Here is a 13099-nt window from a genome sequence, read left to right as displayed (position 1 = left end):
CATTGGGCTCTGTGCTGACAGCTAGCTCAGAGCCTGGAGCCTGTTTCAGATTCTGTGTCTCCCTGTCTCTGACCCTCCCCTGCTCATGCTGTCTCTCTCTCAGAAATAAATAAGAACATTAAAAATTTTTTTTTTAAATTTTTATTTATTTAGGTAATCTCTACACCCTGCGTGGGGCTTAAACTCACAACCCTGAGATCGAGTCACATGCTCTTCCAACTGAGCCAGCTAAGTGCTCCTGTTAATGTTATTTTATTTTATTTTATTTTATTTTTTTATGCTTTATTTATTTTTGAGAGAGAGAGAGATACAGCATGAGCAGGGGAGGGTCAGAGAAAGAGGGAGACACAGAATCCCAAGACAGGCTCCAAGCTCTGAGCTGTCAGCACATAGCCTGACGCGGGGCTCGAACCCACGGAGTGTGAGATCATGACCTGAGCTGAAGTCGGATGCTCAACCAACTGAGCCACCCAGGTGCCTCTGTTAATGTTATTTTAAAGTAAAGTAAATATTTTAAAGTAAAGTAAAGTAAATATATAATTACTATTGAAGGCAATGCCCGTGAGAGTGACAGTGGAGAAGTGATAGAGAATCATGGGGGAACTTTATTTAGAGAGTGTGGCAGGTTAAGGGCTCGCTGAAGGAAAGATATTTGAACTGAGACATGAACGTTGAGGAGCCAACCACACAGAGAGCTGGGGGGAAGAGCATTTCAGGCAGAGGGTCCAGCATGTCAAGGCAGAAATAGTTGGGCCAGTCAGAGGGACCAGAAGCCCTGGGTGGCAGATTGGGCGGGGCAAGAGTACAAATCTTTTGGGAACCCAGACCCTTGTTTTGAAAAACAGTCTTAGCCCAGGAGAGGAAGCGTCTGACTCAGCACCGAGTATGGGGGCGGATACTGATGATCTGGAGCACCACCTTCCACAAAGGCCTGCCAAATTTCAGGTTGTACAATGTAGTTCAGACATTAGGCACATATATAGTGCACTTGGATGTTCAAATGTTTGTTTGCTCATTCAACAAACACTTCCTGAAGGCCTACTGTATGCCAGCTCCTGGGCCATATAAGCAAGCCAAGCAGCTATTTCAGGCATTACAATAGTTCTGAGCCTGAACTCTTAGCTTTGACCCTGGGTTCAGCCTAAGAGCATTTGTCTGGATGTGGCGAATTCAAGTGTGGAAAATGGTATTTAGATTATAATGAGGCTAAGGAGTTATCGATACTGGGCTGGTCATTGTTTGCAGGATTTTTCTTTGGATTAGCTCTCTTCTTACTCAGGAACTTGGAAAATAGAGAAAAGTATATGGCTAGCTGGGTAATGCAGTCACAATTCAGCTGATGGATGCCAGATGCCAGTTTCCTAATTTGGAATGGAGGCACCTAGACCAGTCAAGCCATCTCCTTCTTGTAAAGAAATATAATATTCAGGAGGAAGAGAGCCAGTGAATTAGATGCTCAGAGATCATAGTTGAGCGACTCCTACATTATGATGTGCTGGCTGTCTTCTAGAACATTTTATCCCTTTTTGTTCTGAGTTCCTTGCCTTCGTTACAACATCTCCTGCATTTCAACATCTTTTCACAAGAAACAGTGTCTTATGGGAACAAGAAAGCAAGACTCTAGGCTGGGCTTGGCCAATCTCTAGTCACATGAAACTGCAAACGCTAATGTAAATGGGTGTCTTCCAGGAATGGCACATCCTTCAGCACTAACTGTGGTGTGGCTAGGAGTGTGGCTGCAGAGTAAGACAGAAATCAGCTCTTAAAGGATTGTAAAAGCTGTAGAGGAAATGCTTTGTCCTCAGTGAAGAATGGGCAGGTAAAGTTATTGGACTTGTACTTTAGAGTGTACCTGCAGTATGAAAAGTAGATTGGCTGGGGTGGGGGGCCATATCAGAGGTGGGAAGAACAATATGCAGAGTTTTATAAATAATGCAGGTCAGAGATGATGACAGCTTGCCTTTGGCGTTGGATCATCATGGAGGAATCTTAGGAAGAGGAACTGATAGGACGTGAAGGGTTGGATAGGGAACTGAGGAGGAAGGAAGTGTCAAAGCCAATGTCCTCATCTCTGGTGTTGGCAACTGTGTAGGCGGCAGAGTGAAATGATAGTGGGATGTAGAAAAGACAGTTGGAGAAAGACTCAGAAGATGGCATTGAGGGATCTGTGAGCCATTTGAGTGATGGTATAGAAGCTATTTTGGGTGCTTGGAAGTGAGTCTGAACTTGGGATACAGCCTTGGGAATCAGGGTAATAGTGTGGCTGCTGTCTCTAAGAGAGAGAGCATAGAGTTTGAAGAGGAGACGCCCAACATGGGACCCTCCCCCAGGAAAGGCTCCAGTTAAGCAAGGGGTCCTGCCAGAAGGGTGAAGGGCATTCCCTAGTAGGGAGGTAGCCCCAGCAGAGAACCTGAAAAAGAAGGGGTGATGAATGCTAAATGTGGCCAAGAGATTGAAATAAAGTCAGACAGCCTTCCACTTGGTTTTGCCATTCAGAGATCATGGTGGCCTTTTTTTAGAGGTCATGGTGACCTTAATGAGAACAGAGGAGAGTGGGACTAAAAGGTGACAAGAGTGCATGGAGTGTATGGGCAGAGATAAAATATAGACAGAGCAGAGCTCACTGGGGAACTAATCCCAGCTCAGCCACTTACTGCCTTTTGACCGTAGGCAAGTCATTTGTCCTCAGCTGTACTGTGGGAAATATTAATAGCATCTCTTCTAGGCATGTATGAAGTGTAAGCACAGGGCCTGGTCCCGAGTGAACGGTTAGGGAAGCCAGCTGCTCCTGTCGTGGTCATTCCCTCCCATCACTCCTAGGAGACAAGTGCCACACTGGGCCTCTGAGCGGGTAAAGAAAACATGTCACACAGGTCTTGCCTGGGGGCAAGTGTGCCTGTCTAATGGGCTGACAGCATTGAATGTACAGTAGGCACAGGGTACATTTTAGGGGGATAGGAGCAGGTGGAGAGTGATGGCTAAAAGGGTACAGGGTTTCTTTTGGATGAAATGTTCTCAAGTTGATGGTGCTGATGATCGCACAATTTTGTTAACATGCTAGGACCAATTGAATTGTATACTTAAGTGAGAAAATTGTATAACTTATGAATTATATCTCAGTAAAGCTGTTACTTTAAAAAATCAGTGACGCCAAGGAGGTGGGAAGAAGAATGGCACTAGCAGTCTCAGAAACACAACACTTCATAGGATGTCAGAGGAACTTTAGGAACAGTGAAGAGAGAGTTGGACATACGTCAAGGATGTACAGTAGCTGATTATGAATAGGTGCATCAGGCTGGTTCATGAAAAGCTTTGGGTGGGGGCGCCTGGGTGGCTTAGTCGGTTAAGCTTCCGACTTTCACTTAGGTCATGATCTCGCAGTTCTTGGGTTCGAGCCCCACGTCGGGCTCTGTGCTGACTGCCAGCTCAGAGCCTGGAGCCTGTTTCGGAGTCTGTGACTCCTTCTCTCTCTGACCCTCTCCTGCTCATGCTGTATCTCTCTCTCTCTCTCTCTCTCCTAGAAATTAAAAAAATAAAAAACATTAAAAAATTAAAAAAAAAAAAAAAGAAAAGCTTTGGGTGGACACACAGCTCAGAAGGAATGTGTAAAACGATAAAAGAATGGAAGATGGAGATTCATAGGGCTAGGGTCAAGGTCAATGTGTGGGAAATGTCTGTTTATAGTTTTGCCTGTAAATAATTTTGTATGTTGCATTTTATTGGTCAAAGGAGACTGTATTGAGTTAGTGAAGTTAAAGGACCATTGTTTGGACAGGAAGACGAGCTTACCTCAGTCCAAATTCCTCAGAGTCCGATGTGTTTTGAAGGAAGAGATAACACAGTCCTGACAGTCCACTGGCCACAAGCAAGAGAGAGAAACTAGGGGGCGTTGAGAAGAAGGCAATAACTCGGGAGAGTTTGCACTGCGGAATGAAGGCAGCAAGCACTTGGAGTCTCTGAGCTATGAGGGCATGGCTCCATACACACCTGAAGTTTTCCCCTCAGTGTTTGAGGATCCATGTTGTCCCAACTCCTTAGGCAGTGGCATCGCTGAGTGAAGAGACTCTTGATACCCAGTAGTTGATGAGCTGGCCCAGATCATTGGTGGTGACCATGGCAGCCATCTCCTCTCTAACTTCTTGCTGCTGCCCAAGAGGGTGAGGCCCTAGAGTGGGCGTGGAGGCTTGAGAAGGGCAGGAGGGAGTTCTTGCTGCCATGGGCCAGCTTGGACTTGGTCCCTCAGTAGGTGAAGAGCGGGAAATTGGGAAAGGAGTGGGGATAGGAGGCTGGTGCAGTTAGAAACTTGGTCTGAGGCTCTGGAGGATGGATATAGGAGGAGGCAGGTTGGAGGCAGGCAGCTATTCCAGCTCCCCAGGTGGCAAAACCTGGGCAGAACCGGGGCAGGGGTGGCATGAGGGGAGAAGGATTGGGTCAGGCACCAGCTTACAGGATGAGAGCCATAAGATTAGGCCATCAGGTATAGCAATGAGAGGGGTTAGAAGTCAGGCTTCTGACTTCCTAAATGGGGGTGGGGGTTGCTGGAACTACTTCTGAGATGGGACCACCAGAGGAGGAGATGGCTTGGGGTATAGATGGGTGGTGGAAGAGGAGGTGTTCTGTCTCAGACGTGCTGAGTTGGAGAGTCTGAGGGAGGTGGCCGTGTGGGTCTGGAGCTCAGGGGAAGTAGCAGTAAAGATACCAATCTGGAAGTCAGTACGCTGGCTGGCTGGCAGCCTTTCAGCCCACGCTCGGCCATCCGTTGGCTCGCAGCCAGGGCACGTCTCCCTTAGAAGCCCAATCCTGCCTGTGAGTCCTGCCAGGAGGCTGGAGAACAGCTTTAAGGGCAGGCCAAGTGGACACAAGCGTGGTCTGACGAGGACACCTGGCATGGAGCCTGATTTGGCAAGTGGCGTAGGGAGAGCAACAGCCAGGGATTCCCCTTCTGCTCCCTGCCATGCATTCTGCTGCAGGACTGGGCATGCTGGCGATTTTTGTTTTTGACTAAACATATATATTTTTTAATTCTAAAAGTAAAGTTGGTGGAAGGGTGACTCAGTTTGGACCTTTTGGGGGATAGGTTTTCACCACCTTGTTAAAACATGCCTGTGTATGGACTCTCGGGTCCCTATAGACTTGCTTATAGGATTGTACCCCTCTAGATTAGCACTGAATGGCATGTACAGAGGTGTTCACACCATCCTTGCTGGTAACAGCAACCCGTTAGAACCAACAGGGATTCATTGACGGGTATGGTTAAATAACCCACGTTCTGTCCTTGCCGTGGGATACTATGCCAAGTGGTACAAAGCACGAAGTTCTATAAGGACTAACTTAGAAATATATTGTCAATATGTTCCCATTTTAATAAGTTATTATCTGCACATGGAAAAGTGTTGGGAAGCACAAACATCAGTTGGTCTAGAGTAGCAGCCTCTGGAGAGAGGGATTAGAGAGGCTGGGAGGGGAACATATGAATTTTTATTTTATGTACTCTTTGGATGTATTGCAGTGAACAAATATTTTATAATTTAAGACATCTGATAAAGATGTCTAAAATAAGGGAAATTAGAACATGTCAGTATGCAAAGAGAAGCTACTCACACCCAACAGCCACCCTGTCACCAGAGACTCTGCTGGTGACCCTGGGCATTTGACTTCCAAATTTTGGTTCACAGCCTGTGGGGCTGCTCTGAGTCTTATGGAACCCCCTATGGGCCCCTTCTCTTTACACTTGAAGTCTCAGCCCAGGCAGTAGTTGAGGGCTGGTGACCCAGGGCCTCTGTCCAGGTACAGCTCACCTCTCATCCTGCTGTTTTTCTCTTTCCTTCTTCACCTGCTCCACATACACACACCCCTTCTTGCTCTCCATTCCCTGATTACATCTTGCACCGTTATATATTTTAGCACAGGACCTGCTAGCCTCTGTTTCACAAGCCCTGCCACAGGGATCTTGTCAGAACTTGCTCTGCTGGGTGAGAACACACTTTTTCATGGATTTACTCAGTGATTTCTTGGGCCTGGTTTCTGAGGTGGAGCCAGTGTCTGTACCCAAGACTAGGGCCTTTTGAGGTGGCCTTAGCATAGGCAAATGCAAGCCATCCAGGACTCTTCAAGGTAGGCATTCTATGTGACCAGGGTTTCAGGATGGTAGATGAGGAAAGGCCCCAACATCTTAGTTTAAATATTTTGCATAAAACCCTTCTGGAATGTATTAGTCTTGCCTTCCTGCTTTCTAAGTGGCACACACTGAGCATAGCCCACATCAGGGCTGTTAGATTGGAAATGAAATGGAAAGAACCTCTGTCCCCGAGTGCTCAAGTCTGCTTCCAATAGTTTGATCCATGGCCCCCTGTCAGACTCCCCACTCAGCCACCACTGTAGTCAGGGTGCCTGCTACAGCACCCTAGCCGTTTTTACTGACTTGTAGCTGTTCTTGTGCTTTGGGCTCAGTGGTTGTTGGAGGGTCTGCATCAAGAAGGAATAGGTGCGAGGACATGATGTAGTGGTCTCTCCTGTAAATCATCTGTGCCTGCTTGGGGTCGGGATCCTGGGGGTCTCCCTGGGTTGCTGGGACCTGAGGCGGGGCGTCAGGTAGACCACGGCTTCCTTTCTGGCCAGCTACATGATGCTAAGCGTGTGATTTAGCATCTTGAAGCTTATTTGCTCACCTGTAAAACGCAATCACTTGTAGGTTGTGAGGATTCAGCAGCACAGTGCCTAGCCAGAGTGAATGCTCAATAGGTATTTATATGATTAGATGGGTGACAGCTCATTATTGGTGCTGGCAGAGTGCTGGGCTTTGGTGTACAGGGGAGGAAAAGCTAAGGCCCCCATCTTGGAGGGGTGTGCCATGGCATAGATTGTCCTGTTTCTGGGTTATTAAGCACCTGCTTTTAAATGTTTTTTATTTTATTTTATTTTTAAAAATTTTAAGTGATTGCTACACCCCATAGGACTCAGACTTACAACCTTGAGATCAAGAGTCTCATGCTTTACTGACTGAGCCAGGCAGGTGCCCCAGCACCTGCCTTTTTTTTTAAGATACAGCATTAGGCAGCAGGGGGGAGGGGTGGTGGAGTAGGGTAGAGAGCTGGATAAAGGAATTTGGAGACTTGGGAGGATCTGGCTGAGCTAGGAAATGAGCATAGGGGACTGAGGATGCCCAAACTTCCCCTCCTCAGAAGGCTCTGTCTTTACTGATGCAAGGCTGACCAATCCCTCATGACCAGAATCTCCATTCTGGCTTTCCCAGACTCATGTCTACCTCGATTCTTTATGACACATTCCTATGTGGCTCTGCGGGTGCCTGTAGCCTCCTCCCCCAGGGATCGCTAGCTGGGGGAGATAGGGACCAGAAGTCTGAGGCAGAGATTGGATTGTTGGGGGGTTGAGAAAGAGAGTGGAGCCCCTTGCTGTTTACAAAGTCATCCTCCCTGTGGCCACAAGGGGGTGTGCCAGGATCACTTGGCTGCTAGAGAGCCTGGGAGGGAGGTGTGGCTGGACTAGTGAGTCACCCAGGCTGCCTCTCCTCTGCTTTTCTCTGCACACCTGCTTGTGGCCACTGTCCCTTGGGACTCTGTTCTGGGCCCTACTTGTCTCCCTCACCCAAGTCCTACTTGGCCTTCTCAGATTAAGTAGGACTCACGGCTAGGTGTCTCCTGTCTGTCCATCTCCTCCTGCCCTCACCTCCCTGTGCCCCAGCTTCCTGGGTTGGGAAGGAGAGGCTGGGGACATTCTCTGAGGTTCTCCAACTTTGTGCTCAGTGCACAGTACTCCAGCCTTAACCATCAAGCTGTCTTCATTCACCCCTACCTGGGTCACGCTGGCAGCTCTCAGCTGCAGCTGTAGCACAGTGTACTAGCCATGAACCAGGGATCTTAATAGGCTCCAAGCAGGAGTTTGAGGCTGCCTGGGGATCAGGGCCATCCTTCCCAGGCTCCCAGCAGCACCACTCTTCCCCAGGTGGCCTCCATTCTTGTCCCGCAACCCTGGTCCCTCCAGGAGAGAGAAAATTTATCCTTAGGATAGATTTCTCCCAACCTCTTTCATCACTTTAGGACACATAGGTGTTCATGTGGCACATATAAGTACATGTGGGGAGAGTGACTCTGGGAGAGGTCCAAACCAGGCACCCCAAACTCTGTAGGCACATATAGTCATGCTGGAAAGGGGTTGTTGTCAGGTGGTTGACAACTCTCCTCTTCCACTCTGCACCCCAATTTGGGGGATCGTTCCATTGACTTCCTTGGCTTCTGCCTCATCTAACTAACACTTCTTAGATGATTTTTTTTTAAATCCATACTGCACTTGAATATTCCTCCCGTTTTAGAGGCGGGAGAGTCAGGGCTCTGAAGGTCCAATCTGTAGGTTAGGCTACTCTTGTGCAGTCTGACACCTGCTCTACCTGTCTGTGTCTGGCACCCTGTAGCCTGAAGGCCGGGACTGGGGCTGCCCCCTAGTGAACTTGAGTGGTCCGAGGAATGGCAGGCAGACTTGTGGCAGGGGAAAGGGGTATGTGGAGGAACATCCCTGACTGGGTGCTGGGCACTGCTTTCCTGGCCAAGTCTGGCCTGGCCCTGGGCACTTGCCCAGATTTTGTCTCTCCTTGGCTACTCAGGCAGCGTTTTTTTTTTCTTTTTTCCAGGCCTTAACCTCAGCTAAGTCTTTGCGTTTGGCTGATGGATGGGGCTTTCTCCTCTAAGGAGTCATATTGGTGTCCTCACTGTTGCAACTCAGCCTTTCCTGCCTGGCCCTGCCTAGAGACTCCACAAGGCCAGGCCTCCCTTGCACTTGCCATTGGTTCTGCCAAGGCTGCTCCTTGGGTAGCCAGTCTTCTAGGCTCACCCTGAGTCCTTGAGTGGCTCTCAGGGACTGAGTTGTGAAGAGTCAGTGTGATCTAGGTCTGACCAGCATAGGCAATGTCAGAGCTGGCCAACCCCCTGGAGGTAACCATATCTCGCTCTATTATTTTACATGGGAAATTGGGCCCAGGTTAGGGCCAAGGGTTTGCTTACAACCTCCTGACACCTGTCTTGCCTCCTCCTATCCAGTCACTCTATATTCTTTGGTCCTTTCCTTCTTTTTTTTTTTTTTTTTTAAATGTTTTATTTATTTCTAGGAGAGAGAGACAGCCCGAGCAGGGGAGGGCCAGAGAGAGGGGGAGTCACAGACCGAAACAGGCTCCAGGCTCCGAGCCGGCAGCCAGCACAGAGCCCAACGCGGGGCTCGAACCCACAAACCGCTAGATCATGACCCAAGCGAAAGTCGGAAAGTCGGACGCTTAACCGACCAAGCCACCCAGGCGCCCCAGGTCCTTTCCTTCTTATTCCTGCATCTGTTCACTAAAGGATGCCTGAAGCATGCCTCTTTGTGCCTGGCCCCCATTCAGGAAATGGTGGTCAGCTGAAAGAGGCCCTGCTTTTGAGGCCCCTCACCATTCCTCTAGGCCTTGCCATATAGCATCTAACTTAGAGATTAAAGGGTTGGGAGTCAAGGAATGAGCTGCAGCATGTGACCTAGCACACAGCACCCTAAGGCTGCCAGGTCATGGGTGATAGCTCATCCATCCTTCTCACCCTCTTACCGTTTTAAGTTGCAAGGCAGATATCACATGGCAAGGCCTGGGGGAAGATGGGGTCCCCATCTTCTGTTGGTCCAGGCTCTATGCCTTGCTGTCACCCCCATCGTCCATTGGCTTCCATCATTTGAACCTAGCCTCTGCTATGAGGTTCCCTGAGTAGGTGCCTACCTATCCCAGGGGCTGGCCCAAATCCACACGCTGATCGTGCTCAGTCTGGCATGTTACTGCTTACTCTGAACATGTCCTGCCAGGTCCTTGAGCAGGTTGGGCAAAGGGCTGTGAGGGTTCTATCCAGGACTAGCCTGGATGCTTACTGCTCTGCCACTTCCTGCCTGGCCCAAGCCTCTTGGCTCTGCTGGTCATGGGTATAGAATGGGTCAACTCTGCTTCTGGCCTGGGACGTTTCCAGTTTCTATGAGTTATAGTCAGTGAGGCTTTGTGCTAAGAGCAGCATGACTTGTAGCCCCAAATGAGGCTTGATCCGGTGAGCCCATCTGTAGGGTCCAAGTCTAAGCAAAATGAGTATTTCCATAGCTTTGGCTCTAGGCACCACAGAGCTGGCAGGATGCTCCAACCTGGCCTGACTTAATCTCACTGTGAACAGTAGCTGCCGAGGGCCCTAAACCTGCCCTTCCCCCATCCGAGTGAGTCTCAGCTTTTCTTAGTGTCCTTCCTCCAGAGGCCTATGCATGTAGAACAGAAGCCCAGCATTAAGGGCTGATAGGATCGCTCAGGCAGTATAGGCCAGTGGGCCCTGGGAACCGGACAGGGGCATGGGCCAGCTTTTGAGCAAAGCTTACTGCCACATTTGGCCATCTCTGGGCTGCTTGCCACCTGGCCATGCTGGACCACTTTACCTCTCTCACTCACACCCAGGCAAATGTAACATCTTTGGTAAAATGAAAAGAAGCTCTTCCTTGCAGGCCCAGAATCACTCCCACCTGCAGGTTCTAGAACTGGTGGCAAGCCTGGAAAAGAACTTTCTCAAGGTCAAAGTGCGGGGCAGCAGCAGAGGTGTGGCCCCTGCCTCCCAGGGCGAGGCTGGGCTGCTTGGTTCTCAGGCTGGGCTGTGGCAGGGGAACACAGGGAAGCTGCCTTCCAAGCCCTGTGTCCCGTAGGACATGCCAGTCCCAGTAGAGCCTTAGGGCCTGGGTGGGGATGTTCTGGTGAGGGGATATCCAGGCGGATCTCTGCTCAGTCAGAGGGGAGAGTTACTTGGAACTTGCCCTGGGTGCAGCAATAACCAGTTCTGCCCCTCCCTTTGGCACATGGGGCTGTCGCCTGCCTGGCACCCTCCTGACTGTCAGATAGGTGGACTTCCTCATGGGATGTGAGGGATGCTTTCATTCTCTTACCTCAAGGACTAGGTGTTCCTAAGAAATTAAGTGTAATTAAATGTGGCTCTACCACCACCTGCCACCTGTCTTAGAGCAGAGAGGAAGGTGGTAAACCTGGGTCGAACATCCTGCTGGCTCCTGGACATGGGGAGTGACACTCTCATTTGATCCATGTATCTGATATGCTCGAAAGTAGTGCCATGGGCCCCTGGTGTCAGCGGGACCACCTGTGTGGATCAGTCCCATCCCCCTCTGTGAAAGCCTCACCTCGCTGAAAGGACTCCAGCATGAAACAAAACACTGGTCTAGGGACTGAGGAAGGAGAACTCACTGTCCTTTCCCTGTAGGGACTCTGCTTCATGCCAGCTGAAACCCAGTAACTTGCATGTGGCCATGCCAGCAGCAGACTCCAGGTTCTTCCCAAGACTGCTGGCCCGCCAGCCTGGGGGCTTCCCATGGAGAAGGAGCTGCCCTGGGCTGCTCCACCTCCTGCCTGCTTGCAAGGCCCTCAGGGCAGCAGGTCAGGGTGTGGTGGATGGTGCAAAGTTGGGTCCTAGCCTCTGTCCACGTCCATGGGGCTGCCCAGGGCTCTATATGATCTTGCTGGTAGGTGAAGTGAGACCTGGGCTTGGAGATAGGAGTCCCAGAGTCAGCTCTGTTCCTCCTTCCCTAGCAGATAGCAGAATGGGGTCTGTGTGTTTGCGTGCCCATGCTGCACAAGGCCCCTCACAACCTTTACAGTGGGGAGGAGGACACGCCATAGTGCAAGAATTGGGACTAATCAGGAAGAGGAAGGGCAGGGGCATTCTGTGGAGTATTGAATAGGACAGCTGAGCAATAGGCTGGAGTCAAGAATACATACCACCTGACTAGGGCTGAGGGTCTTGGTTCAGAAGCTCTGGGTGGGATCCTCTCTGCCAGGAGAGATGGACTATGGTATTCTGTGCTCAGTTCTAACACTGCCTCTGTTTGGTACCTGTCATGGGTGCCCTGGAAGGCTGGCGCTTTCACCAGGTGACCAGCCAGGAGCCTGGATCCAGAGGGATCTACAAGCTGCCTAGAACCAAGCTGCAAACCCGGATTTGGAGCCAGGTCACCATAGTTCCAAAGCCCATGTTCTCACTCCCCTGCCCCACTCAGCTGCCTAAGGAGCAGTGTCTTAAAACCAGTGACCTGGCAAAATTAGGCTGCAGAGGGGGCAGGGAGCAGGGGCTGTGTCACGCACCAGCTCATGGATAATGGGTGGACCTGTGCTGGTGAGCAAGAGACTATGAACATCCCAGTTGGTGGGGAGGTGAGCAGTGACAAGGTTCTGGATGTCTGGATGGGGAATGGCAGGCAGCACCTGAGGGAGCAGAGGAAGGACAGGCGTTTGATAGGAAGTGTTGGAACTCGGGGCTTATCAGTTGGTGTTATGTGAGGTTTGCAGAGGCCCTGAAACGGACCCTGGCAGAGGTCTGGGGGCAAAAAGGATGCTTAGTCTATGCTGCAGGTCCCAGGTAAACCCAGGGTTAATGGTTTCCATGTTGGGGGTTCCAGCTGTGATGCTCTGACCCTGCAGAGCCAGCCAGCCAGTGCACACATCTGCTTTGGAGCTGATATGAAGAAGAGGTCTCACACACCCCCAGAGCCTGGGGAGGAGACTCAGGCACAGCACATTTGCTGAGGTGGGGCTGTGGCTCCATTGGGCCACCAGCCTGGCCATCTGTCCACATCTGTCCATCTGTCTGAGTTTGCCTGCTTTGATCCCCTGGACATTGCAGCCTTAGGGAGCCTTTGGGGCAGAACAAGTGTTAGAGGTGGAACCCAGGTTCAGTCTTTTCAAAGTAGACCCCTCACCTGGGCAGAGGGGAGTGGTAGAGCAATCGCTGAGGCTCCACCACCCTAGAAGGGAGTGGCAGGGTGGGCATGCTGGGCTCTAGGGAGCATATTTGCACATCTGGTTTTACTCAGCGGGCCTCAATTCCTGAAAACCCCTGAGCTCCCCAGGAGAGCATCGTTGAGTGACCTCTGGAAAAGCAGAAGTGAAGTCTGGGAACACACTGTCCTCTCACACTGTGCCGTGGCCAGCTGGCCAGCAGGGCCCCTCCGTGGGCCATGAGGCCGTGGGTGAGTCTAGAGCAGGGGGCCGCCCCACCTAGTGTACTGTGCCAGGAGCTGTCTCTATGCCTGCTGGGCCCCT

The 13099-nt window shown here is 50.6% G+C and overlaps 1 protein-coding gene across 1 annotated transcript in view; it reads left to right on the top strand.

The window, feature by feature from the left end:
• ATP6V0D1 (ATPase H+ transporting V0 subunit d1) overlaps positions 1-13099 on the top strand; it is a 37735-nt gene that overhangs the window by 3743 nt on the left and 20893 nt on the right. The gene's annotated exons all lie outside the window — the stretch shown is intronic.

Source organism: Hyaena hyaena, unplaced genomic scaffold (genome assembly GCF_003009895.1).
Source record: "Hyaena hyaena isolate Hyena2069 unplaced genomic scaffold, ASM300989v1 scaffold_18, whole genome shotgun sequence".
NCBI lineage: Eukaryota > Metazoa > Chordata > Mammalia > Carnivora > Hyaenidae > Hyaena > Hyaena hyaena.
Note: the sequence above shows the minus strand (reverse complement) of the source record. Positions and strands in the feature narration are given on the sequence as shown.